Here is a 13,119-nt window from a genome sequence, read left to right as displayed (position 1 = left end):
ACACTGTTCAGGTGTCATTTCTCCATAAATGCGGCGAGTTCATTTGGTGTAGTGTATTTAATGTGGTGGTGACAGTCTCCTTCCTAAATATTTCTTCTTTTGTTGTTGGCTCAATTCTGCCACTTTCCCTGAAGCTTAACTTTCCAAAATGGTTAACTCCCTAAAACTCTCCCGAGATGGCTTGGTTCCTCGGGAACCTCAATTGCTTCGTCACTCTCCTCTTTTCTCCTCAACCTGTTGACTTAGGTTTACACAAACACTTTAACCGTCCTCAGGTATTTGCTCGTTCTCGGGCATGGCCCATAATCAAATAAACATGCTTGGTTTGCTTGCCCTCACAAAAGCAAAAACACAAAATTATTGTTACAATGTAATTATTTATAAAAAAGGAATTCAACATTTTTATTTTAAAATCTTGTAAATCATTTATGATTGAATATGTACTAAATATTGCAACTATGTTTCTTTCCATCAATGAATATTATCAAATCGTTAGTTAAAAACTCATCTTCGATTTGTTGCAAAAGCTAATTTTAATGACATTCATAGCTGGAATTTGATGGAATGACTAAATAGTTTAATTTGTAGATTAGTTTTGATTTTTTTTTTTTTTAAGGGCCAAACTGTTTTTTTTGGGGGGGGGGGGTAAAATTGGTTGATTGGGCTAAATTTTCTTTAGCTGATTTTGTTATTAGGCTAATTTTTTTAGGTTTGCTAGTTTCAATTATTTTTGGATTTTAGATTCATAATTTGTTTATCACCTTTAAGAGGAACGATGATATTGTTAAGGAGGGGCTAAGTGTTATTTTATTAAACCAAAATTGCTAAAATCAATACGTATATATACATATTCAACTTCCAACTACCTTAACTAGGAGTATTCACCAAACTACACAAACCACAAAAACTGCAAAAAATCGCCTGCAAAATGGCATAACCACACCGCACTGTGAGTAATAATAGTACACCGCACCCCATGGTGCAGTGCGGTTTGCAGTTTTATAATAAGAAAACTGCACAAACCGCACCCTCTTTATATATTTAATAATAAATATATTATTAATAGTTTAATAACCTTAGTTAAAAAATAAAAAATAAAAAAAAAGTTTGACAACTCTAGCAAGTGTTGACTAGGAAAGCTAGTCCAAAATAAAGAAAAACTAGCTCAATAAATAGTTTAAAACTTGGCCCAAAACAAAAGGAAAAATTAGTTTTGGGTTGGGTAGGAAAAGCCCAAAATTTGAAAATTATACTGACTTTAAGCTGTTCAAACCGCATCTTATACACCACACCACACATATAACCGCAAAAATAAGGTGAGGTGCAGTGCGGTTATGGTTTTGGCTAAACTCTAAACCGTACAGCATTGCACTGTACAACATATGTAACCGCAAAAATAAAGTGCAGTGCTAAAAATGACCCAAAACCGCACTGCGAACACCTCCTCCTTAACTGCCACCTCAAATACCTCCTCTCTAACCAAACCTCATCACTCCAATCTCATGCTCTAATCATCACTAGTGGCAACTCAAACAACCTGTTCATAGCCTCAAAGCTTATCTCTCTCTATGCCTCTCTCAACAAAACCACTTCTTCCACCAAAGGGTTTGCTTCAGTGTCTCCCAAAGACACATTTCTTTGGAACTCCGTAATCAAATCTCACTTCTCTATTATACATAGGAACAGATTAGTTACTCCTTATAAAAAAATTTGCCAATTACTATTTTATAACAAATCAACCAGTTTGAAAGTGAGGAATAAATGCTTTTTTTAAAGGAAAAATAAATGTTGATTTTAATGAAGAAAAGAAAATCTCCTTAGAGTAAGATCTAATTAAAAAATTAAAATACAAAATTAGTTTTCTTAGAGAGATTAAAAATTAGATAATCAAAAGTATTGAAACATAAATTAATAAACAATGAACATACGATTAAGGTTCAAGTTAAATTTATGAATTATGAATCTATATGTTGAATGCCTAAATAGGCTTGTTTTCGTTTGTTTGTAATGGGGTTGGTCCAACTCATATTAGATTTATTGTCAGGCCCATAAGGTTGGGTTCCATATTTGATTACAAAAAAAGAAAGGGGTGAGAAATCGGCCCAATTTTGAACGTTTATTACAAGAAGTTGGGTCTTTTGCTCTTGTAAATGGCAGCATAGACTTGTGGAAAAATGGCTATCGCTTTGTATTTCAATACAATGGTTTTTTGTTTTTGTTTTTTTTATTATTATTATTTTCTTTAACCAAAAAAAAAAAAAAAAAAAAAAAATTCAATAGAATGGTTTTGTTGTTGCTAATGTAATATAATTAACTCAACTGAACAAAGGGCACCATATGACCAATTGTGTTTCTTTGGTTGTCTACTTAACATAACCCTTAAACTTTCCTATGTTCTGGATTGCCTGTATGATGTTTGGTTGATTCAGACTTATAATTTCTTGTGCTGCGTGAATTCAAGTATATAACTCCACCAAGGAAACAATAACAAAAATAATAAAAAACATAATGGGCCTCATTTTGCTAGAATTCAAGTAAAATGCCTACAGAAACAACTTTCAGATGCCAAATATAAATTAACATTAGTTTTATCTCATTATTTCTAGCAATGATCAAATTCGAGAATATTAGTTCTAAATTCAAGCAATAGATACTAACCCTCCAGCTATGACACTTGGATAGTTGGATTCATTAGTTTAATCATTGAAACAGTATTACAAAATTAATTCACGCAGCACAAGAAATTATAAGTCTACTTTAATTATTGAATCAACCAAACATCATTAAGACAATCCAGAACATAGGAAAGTTTAAGGGTTATGTTAAGTAGACAACCAAAGAAACACAATTGGTCATATGGTGCCCTTTGTTCAGTTGAGTTAATTATATTACATTAGCAACAACAAAACCATTGTATTGAAATTTTTTTTTTTTTTGGTTAAAGAAAATAATTAAAAAAAAAACAAAAAAAAACCATTGTATTGAAATACAAAGCGCTAGCCATTTTTCCACAAGAAAGAGTCGTTGGGCAATAAACTCAGGCCACGAGACTGGTGGCTTGTGTTGAGCTTTGAAGCTCCGGCCATGGAGGTTGTGGGTTTGATTCAAAGATGGAGAGATCAGGTGAGGAGAGAAGAGAAAGAGAGGGAGAGAGGCTTAAGGATTATGTTTTTGCTGAAAAAAAAAAAAGGGGTAACGTGGCGGGTCAGCTCTTGACCCAATGTTTTCTCTTTTTTTTTATACTTCTGTAAGGGATAAAAAAGTTCATTTAACATAATTTTTTTACATACGTCTTTTGGTGCCTTCTGGTGTATTATTTGAATTTTATTTTGGTTAGTTTTAGGCAGGTGAATTCGTTTTAGTTACAAGTTTTGGTCAATATTTTTTTAGTATTAGTATTCTTACATGCCAGAGAGTGTTAAGAAGAAGAAATGAAGAATGATATAAAAATCTAATATAAAATAGTTCACTTGAAGTTTGTAATCATGCCGTCCTCATTTTGGATATCATTTTTCACATCACTTCAGTAATAGTCCAATGTCTAATATATTCATTTTTCTTTCTCAATGTCCTTAAATAATCCTATTATCTTTTATTAACTTTTAATTAAGTGAGTTTTAATTAACTCAACTGGTAAAATTAGTTGAATAAAAAATTTGAAATTCAATTTTCACTCACACCAAAATTAATTGATATCTTACTATCACTAGGAGTTTACGTTATATATTGAAATTAATAAAAAAATAAAATTAATTGTATAAAGCTGGCTAATCCCATTTACAAGCCTAAAAGCCCAGCTCTGGCAGCATAGTCGTTAGAGAGCTCCCATGCTGTGTCTAAAACTCACCCACCTTTTCAAACGCTTTCCCTCCTCTCTTCTATTCTCTACATATTCAACTTCCAACTACCTTAACTGTCACCTCAACTACTTCCTCTCTAACCAAACCTCAACGCTCCAATTTCTCCTCCAATCTCATGCTCTCATCATCGCCAGTGGCAACTCAAACAACCTGTTCATAGCCTCAAAGCTTATCTCTCTCTATTCCTCTCTCAACAAACCCACTTCTTCCACCAAAGTGTTTGACTCAGTGTCTCCCAAAGACACATTTCTTTGGAACTCTGTGATCAAATCTCACTTCTCTAATGGCAATTACTCTCAAGCCCTTGAATTTCATCTCCAAATGCGAGCATTTGATACCCCACTTGACCAATTTACCATTCCAATGGTTGTTTCTACTTGCGCTGAGTTGATGTTGCTAGACCATGGCAAGAACATTCATGGGTTGGTTTTGAAACTCGGGCTCTTCGCGGGGAATTCCGCGGTTGGGTCTTCATTTGTGTATATGTATGTCAAGTGTGCTCAAATGGATGATGCATATCTTATGTTTGATGAAATGTGTGTTAGAGACGTGGTTGCTTGGACCGCACTTGTGATTGGGTATGTGCAGAATAATGAGAGTGAGAAGGGTTTGGAGTGTCTTTGTGATATGCATAGCGTGGGTGGGGATGGTGAGAGACCGACTTTTAGAACATTAGAAGGTGGGTTTCAAGCTTGTGGGAACCTGGGTGCTTTAGTTGAAGGTAGATGCTTACATGGTTTAATAGTAAAAGCCGGAATTGGGTGTTCACAAGTTGTTCAATCTTCGCTTTTGTCCATGTATTCCAAGTGCGGGATCCCTGGAGAAGCTTACCATTCTTTTTGTGAAGTAACTAATAAAGATCTTCTCTCATGGACATCACTCATTAGTATTTATTCAAGATTTGGGCTTATGACTGAGGGCTTGAGTTTTTTTTGGGAAATGCAGGAGAATGAAATGTGCCCAGATGGAATAGTTATCAGTTCCATACTTTTGGGATTTGGTAATTCCATGATTGTCTCTGAAGGAAAAGCCTTTCATGGATTAATCATAACTCATAAGGCAGAACTATGTATTGGATATGATGGTTCATAATGCATTATTGTCTATGTATTGCAAGTTTAGATTATTATCTCTTGCAGAGAAGCTCTTTCGTAGAGTACCTGAAGCAAACAAAGATTCTTGGAACAATATGATTTTTGGCTACAGTATGGTAGGGCTGGAAGCAAAGTGCATAGAACTGTTTAGAGAGATGCAATGGATTGGCATTGAACCAGATTCAAATAGCTTGGTCTCTATGGTTTCTTCATGTTCCCAACTGGGAGGCACCTATCTTGGCCGTTCACTTCACTGCTACATAATTGAACATTCAATGGATGAAAATGTCATGGTAGTTAGTTCACTCATGGACATGTATGTGAAAGCTGGAAATTTGAATATTGCATGGAAAATATTTTGTGGGACACCGAGGGATATCATCACATGGAACACATTGATCTCATCTTATACTTATTGTGGGCGCTATGCAGAGGCTGTAGCCCTCTTTGAAGATATGATTTCAGAAAACTTGCAACCCAACTCAGTAGTGCTTTCGGCTTGTTCTCATCTTGCATCTCTTGAGAAAGGAGAAAGGATTCACCATTACATTAAGGAAAGAGGGATTGAGTCTAATATTTCTCTGGCCACTGCATTGGTTGAAATGTATGCAAAATGTGGGCAACTTGAAAAAGCAAGAAAATTGTTCAACACAATGAAAGAGAGGGATGTAATATCTTGGAATGTGATAATCTCAGGTTATGGAATGAATGGTCATGCAAAATCTGCTATGGAGATATTTCAGCAGATGGATAAATCAAATGTTAAACCAAATGGACTCACTTTCCTTGCTCTTCTCTCAGCTTGTGCTTATGCTGGGCTCGTCAAAGAAGGGAAGGGTCTATTTAATAGAATGCAAGACTATTCCATAAAACCCAACTTGAAGCATTATGCCTGTATGATAGATCTTCTAGGAAGGTCAGGTAATCTACAAGAAGCTGAAGCATTGGTCCTTTCAATGCCATTCTCTCCTGACGGTGGGGTGTGGGGTGCTTTGTTAAGTGCTTGTAAAATTCACAATGAAATTGAGACCGGTGTAAGGATTGCAAAGTATGCTATTGAGACTGACCCAGAAAATGATGGGTACTATATAATGATGTGCAACATGTATAATTCTGTTGGGAGGTGGGAGGAGGCTGAAAGGCTAAGAGAAATGATGAATGAAAGGAATGTGGCAAAGAGAGCTGGTTGGAGTACACTCTAGGTTATATGAATTTCCTTTGATTCTTGTTGGGGATCCCTCTTACCCTTGGACTTGATAATTATATAATTATCTAAGGAGCTTTAGGATCCACCTCAATTCTGATAGCCAGCAACACAATTGAAATAGGTCAATGTACAAGGGGCCTGAATTTTGCTTCAATTCAGAATGTGGCTAGCATTGCTGTTGCCCTACTGTGGCTCACTGGTAATCTTCCTGTTCGCTGTGTTCCAAACCCCCCTCCCCCCTTGGTTTCTCTTTTTTGGGGGGCAACACAGCAGTCATAAACTACATGGAACATAAAAAAAAATTAGAGAAGATTCAAGTAAAGTAGTGACTCAGCTGGATCAGTTATTTTGGCTGGGTCCCATCCAATCACTGCATCTTGGACATGTAGCACTGCACTCTTTTGCTTTTCTTAATTAAGTTTTAACTTCTTTGAACCTTTTTGTATGGGTATATGGGTTGTGAGTTCTTTTCCTTATCTATGCATGAAACCTGTCCATTTTTTGTGCCTTCATATCTATAATGTAAAACTTCTCACTTGTGCCTTTACAACAGGAAAGCCACCTTAAGAGGTCAAGCAAGCAATTTGAATAAAGACCATGAGAGGGATGGTGGGTTCAACATATGCCAAGTCTTCTACGTTAAATGTGGCCTGGTCCAGGAAGCAGGTGCCTAATTGCTTCATTAGCACACCCTTGAAAATTTTGTAATAATATAGAATCTATATTCAATAGTTTAGGGGGAAAACTATAGATTTACCTTGATTTATTTTCTCCATATCGACCAAAAAAACTTACTCTCTCCATTGTCTTTCCCAGATTACCAATTTGGTTTGTACAATTGTAGTCAAAAGTGAGTAAGCTGTTTGTGACTATCGTAGGTGTGGTCATTTTCCATTGAAGGATTGTGTGTCTTGTGGCAAAAAAGAAGATGAGTTTGATCTTTTTGGGTTTGAGTACAAGGTAAGATATTTTTATCTTTTATATGTTGAAATCCTGTTATGTTGTTTTAATATGCTTTTGTATAGTTTAAGTGCATTTTCATGTGCTTTCACTTTCGTCTTTCTTTTCTTTTTCTCTTTTTTTGGATTGGAAGGGGGTATTAACTCTTAAGCTCAGAGTTCTTTTCCCCCTAAACAATTTTGCAGTTTGATTTTTATTTCTGTTAGGGAGAGCCTCGATTTTTCAGTTTGTTTTATCCATATAAATTAATTTGATATATGTTAGGAATGATAAGGAGAGAATGTTATGTGGAAATTGAACAAATTATGTGGCAGTTCAGGGCAAAGATCCAAACTCTAGTCTGTAGTCATCACTGCAATGGAATAAATATTTTCCCCTGATGTAGGCTTTTCTGTTGTCTTGGCCTCTAATTGACACATTAATTTTCAGTCTGGTATTTGGAGATTACAAATGAGACCAGTAAACCACTCTACTTCATGCTACTAACATTCTTGTCAAAAAAGGCAAACTGGAATTAATTTCTACATTTTTGGGTGCTGCATTTTATAACATACACATTCCTCTTGTTGCTTTTATGATTTTAACAGAAGTTTAACCTTTGCTTACAGTGGAACCTACTCCATCAATGATATCTAAAACTACCTCATAGCTCTTTTAGAAACATTAGATACCTTATTCCCTACTGTTTTCCAAAACCTGACAATATTCTGATTATTATTGCTCTCTTTTTGCAACCAGCAGTGTAAATTATCGAGGAAACCAAAGGTAGGTCAGCAGTTTATCAAATTGAGTTCCTTCTTGCTTCCTACAGTTTTTACCAATAGATGCAGTGGTTACTTCATGTTACTAACCAGCAGGAAAAAAACATTGAACATCATTCTTAATATTAGTTTGAGGTGAGTTGTTTCCATGGTCCATGTTATAACTGTGTATTTGTTGTTGTTGGTGTAATAATTTAATTTTAAGATTATGGTGGAGCATTGTTGGATAATATTGAGCATAGAAAACAATGAAGTCACTCGACTCTCTTTTCATCATTATTTGTTAGAATATGAGCAAATCTAGAGTTGTTTGCCTGCTTGTGAAAGGTCTGAGTACAAAATGCAAAATGCCATTGTATCTTGGTTGTGCTAGAATGTCATTTGAAGGGAAGGGATCAAAGGTTTATTTTTTACCACAGAACAAAAGGAAAAGGGGGCAAAATAGGCAATTTTTTTTAACTCCCCTATGTCGAACTCTTGAGCCTAAATGATGGTGCCCTATACTCTTTTTTAACCTTTTCTTTGGAGGGGAGGGAGGAGGCAGGGACAAAATTGAACCCGTGACATGGAAACTAGGGTAGGTTCCAATTGGACTACAAGTTTGTTGGTGGTGCCTTATAGTCTTTACCTTCTCATAAGCCCTTATTCTCAAAAAAGAAAAAGAAAAAGAAGGCTGTGTTTAACTGTTTATAGATTTATAGAGTAAAGTATGGTACCCTCCTACTCTTCCACTAATAAATTTAGTGATAATTCCTTTTTCACAATTTTTTTTTTTCAGAATAATTATGATTAGTATATGTTCATAATGGTGTCAGATGTGAAAATAATGTCTAATAAAAAAATTGTATCCCCTAATATTATCTTGAAAATTTTCAACTAAGAAACAAGTTGCCCTAATTAAATTTGCCCTAAGTCAACTATGATAGTTTTTAGACCCCTTAAAAAACACAATTGGATTAACCTAGGTAATTAGCCAAGTTGTTACTTAGTTCAAATTCCAAATCTAGATTATCACAATCAAACAATCATATCAGACAAAGCAGCGGAAAGATAAATAATACAATGATATGATCACCTAGGAAAGTAAACTGGTAAAAACCTGGGGAGGATTTAACTTAGCTATCTTTAAGGTAAACCTGAATTCACTATGAAAGAATCGAAGTTGTTCAACAGGACTTAGACCACTAATATCCTATTGCTGACCACTAATATCCTATTGCTACCCACCAGTAGAAACTTACTGATACGATCACGTGCAAGCTCCGAAACCATGGATTCCTTCTTTCTTGGATTCTCCAGTAAGTATAAGCACACCCGCTTGTGTTTTTTTAAGTTCTTATGGCAACAACTGAATGATCATCAAACTCTTGAAGAAATCTCTTTCTTGATAATCCTAAGTTTGTGTAAAAGAAAGCTCCTCTCAGATCTCATAAGAGATTTACACAAACAGCAATATGAGCAACACTAAAACGTGGTTAGGGTTTGTCTTATATACCTGAGGCAAAATTACAAAACCCTAAACGTTTTAAAACAAACTAGGGCTGAGTTGAAACTCTGCAGAAAACGCATCTGACCTAATTTTCGATTGATCGAGCCTAAGCTTCAATCGATCGAACCAGGCCGAGAAGCAATATTAATTTCTGCATCAGCTTGTTCCAACTTTACATAAATGAACCAACTTTGAGCAAGTTTTAACACGACTAAACATCTTGTTTTGATCATGGTTTGCCAACAATATACATTAGAGTTCTAAATACATAAGATCCTAAGTCTTTAGAACCTAACAAACTCTCCCTTTGGCAATCCGTGACAAAACACAACTAAAAGCTCAAAGTTTACAAAGAAAAGCCCTTTACATAAAAATGCTCATAAAAACAAATCCAATCCTAACTACTATCCATCAGTTGAAAGTGTAGACAATAGCTCAATTGAATCAACTTGTATATTTCCTGAAACATTCAAACAAAATGCATAACCGCATGTGTGACAGAAAAACAAAAACAGTAAATTAACAAATATGCAAACTAACTCTCCCCCTAAGTTAGATACATCAAAAATAATGTTATCTCCCCCTAAACAGAACATTCTTGTATTTTCCACACATATTCCCACATTTCATCGAAATCTCCCCCTTTTTGTCACGAATTGAGAAAGACAACTCAAACAAAGAGTAACAAAGGTCAAGAGAAAATAGACAATCAAGGAAACACAAAACAATTCAACTCTATAGAAAATAGAGATAACGCCCCCTACGAAGAGCAACAACTCCCTCTATGAACAACAAGGGTTAAAAACAAGCTTCTCCCCCTATAGAAATAGGAAAAACAAAACAAGATTTGGGAAAAACAGTTTTGGGGAAAAATTAGGAGGTGGGGAAAAGAAAAACACACAAACCTAATCTAAAAAAAATTAAGTTGAGGATACACATAAAGAAAAATATTCTCTCTTTCAATAAATGCAAACTTGACACTATGTGACCCATAAATAATTGCATGAGTAGAGAAAATATTTGCACATTGATTATCCATCATATCTCTTAAGAAAAATATTTTCTGCAATTTACACATAAAAATAGCATATACTAAAAAGTACATAACTCAAAAATTAATCAATCAATTTTTAAATCAAGTTGAGTACCCAATTTAGCAAAGTGTATGCATATTATGTGTGAAAATAATGAGAGATATGACTGCAAAATTGCAAAATGGATACAGAAAATAATACAATGCATGTGAATCCTAAACAAAAATGATGCATAAAAAAAAAATTTGGTCAAAAACTTAAAAACTAAAAATTTTTCAGTCAATTTGACCTCAAGTCCCAAACTTTAAACACATTTTGCATTAAAATCAAGAAACTTTAATCTTGGATGGCCACAATAAGATCACACACAATATAATGTACCAAGTTTAGTAAAGAATAACTTGTGTAGTATGTGCAACTAGTAAAAGTTTTAGATACATGTGAGGTGATATGTAAATAGAAATTAATCACAATTTCTACAAAATTCATCACATAGAATTTGAAAGAGACTATCACCAAAAGAGTTACATCATATAACTCCCACATCTCCTAGAAAACAAGCTTGCAATAATGTAAGTTTCTTGATTTGCCTCATAATGTACACACCAATTTTATTTGATTAGAAACTTATTAAAATAGCCAGAATAATGTACACACCAATTTTATTTCATTGATTTAACATTAAGTCCAATAATGTACACACCGATTTTAACATTTAAACCGAGGTTACACCTTATGTTCTTTTTGTGTATGTGCTACACTTTCTCGAGCACAAAATCTTACGATATGCACTAAGGTGTTCATGATTGGTTAGTAAACAGTGGTGAGATGGTTATTTATGCATTTCTCAAAAGGTTCAAGTCCGACAGTCAAAGACATGTGACTTCAAGATCAAGACAAAGTGATCAAAAACTATAAACATCTCCCACACAACATGCACTACAAAGCTCAAACTAGTAAAGTGCAATAAAAGAAACTCATCCAAGCTAAACAAGGTACATAAACATGTTATGTAAAGATAAAATGGTCAATCCTTGATTATAAATCCAAGATGTGAAATACAAAACACAATAATCTTTTTGGTAAAAAAAATTATGACTAAAAACAAAAAGCACACATTATGCTAAATGAACAATGCAAATGCAATGCATGACAGTGCTTAACTAAGTTATAGATGGTACACAAACAAGAAATATCAATTTCTTAATTAACCCTTAAGTACATGTACAAAATAGTACATACTCACAAAAAATCAGAAAAAACTTAGCACTTATATCACACATACTATTCAAGTTTCTCCACAATGTCAAGCATGTTCTAAATCAAGAGAGATATCATAATTCATATAATCCTCAAGAAAAATAAAACAAGACTCAAAATAAAATATTTTTGTCTTTTTGAAAATTTTTCAATATTTTTGGATTTTTTTTATTAAATAAAAAAAACATTTTAAAAGAAACAAAACAACAAAAAACAAAAACAGACATGTCCACAAACAATTGAAATAATTAAATTAGGGACAAGTCAGCAACACTCACCTTAGAGAATTCTTTCTCACCCATATAGCACGAGTCTTCGGCTTTGTAGGTGAAAATCCATGAGAAACAGAGTGTATTTGAGGAATTATACCAATCTTCTAAGAGAAATTGAAATCCTGCAAATTCCTTTCACAAGCCAACAAGCTCAAATTTTTCAAAATAATATGAAACAATTTATATGGACTTATGGTAGGAGAAATATCATCACATATCCTAGATTGAAACACTGAATGCTTAAATTTCAATTTATGACAATTGGGACGAATGTGACCACGGACACCACAAAAGTGGCAAACATGAACAAATTTAAGAACATCAGTATTCCTAGTGGGGTTTCCGGTCACAAGTTTTGGTTCTTGCCTCAACAAAGAACAATTTGGTCTAATATGACCAACAACACCACAAAGGTGACAGGTAGGCACAAAAATAGATTTATTATGCTTTCTAATAGTAGGTTTAGACATAGGTTTAAAAACTTCAGCGTCTACATCAGAACTTTTATCTTTGTCTAACCTAGCAAAATAAGCCTTTTCTTTATTATTCCTCTTAAAAGAAGGGATATAAATTTTCTCAGTTTTAGGCTTAAGAGAAACTGAAACACTTTTGTTATCAACATCTGGATTGGTACTAGTCAAATTTTCAATTTTAGCTTTAGATTCAACTGACTCTTGTTCCAAGCTTTTCATCTTTTCATCTTGAGAGGAAATTTGATTTCTCAAAAATTCATTCTTTTTATTAGATTCATCTAATCTAACAACCAATTCCTCTTTTTCAAGATTAGCCAATTTTAACTTTTCCTTGAATTTCTTATAAATTTTCATAGATTTCAATAATTTCTTACGAAGAGTTTCACTGGCATCAATAAAATCAACATAAGCATGAGTAGAAACATGATCAGAAAGACACTTCAAATTATCCATGACAACAGGGGTCAAGAATCAGCTCTTAGATCAAAAGATCTAAAACAAAAGAGCTATCCACTTTAATACCACTTGATAGTTTTTAGACTCCTTAAAAAACACAATTGGATTAACCTATGTAATTAGCCAAGTTGTTACTTAGTTCAAATTCCAAATCTAGGTTATCACAATCAAACAATCATATCATGCAAAGCAGCGAAAAGATAAATAACACAATGATATGATCACCCAGGAAACCAAACCGGTAAAAACCTGG

At 34.0% G+C, this 13,119-nt stretch overlaps 1 pseudogene across 1 annotated transcript; it reads left to right on the top strand.

Annotated features, from left to right (window-relative positions):
* The first annotated feature begins 3,805 nt into the window (after positions 1–3,805).
* LOC115994353 lies at positions 3,806–8,192 on the top strand (annotated as a pseudogene). Its single transcript, XR_004093201.1, has 4 exons — positions 3,806–6,360; positions 6,715–6,827; positions 6,978–7,121; positions 7,860–8,192. The product of XR_004093201.1 is annotated as a pentatricopeptide repeat-containing protein At4g39952, mitochondrial-like (transcript).
* Positions 8,193–13,119: the final 4,927 nt, after the last annotated feature.

This window comes from Quercus lobata, chromosome 6, assembly GCF_001633185.2.
Source record: "Quercus lobata isolate SW786 chromosome 6, ValleyOak3.0 Primary Assembly, whole genome shotgun sequence".
Lineage (NCBI taxonomy): Eukaryota > Viridiplantae > Streptophyta > Magnoliopsida > Fagales > Fagaceae > Quercus > Quercus lobata.
Note: the sequence above shows the minus strand (reverse complement) of the source record. Positions and strands in the feature narration are given on the sequence as shown.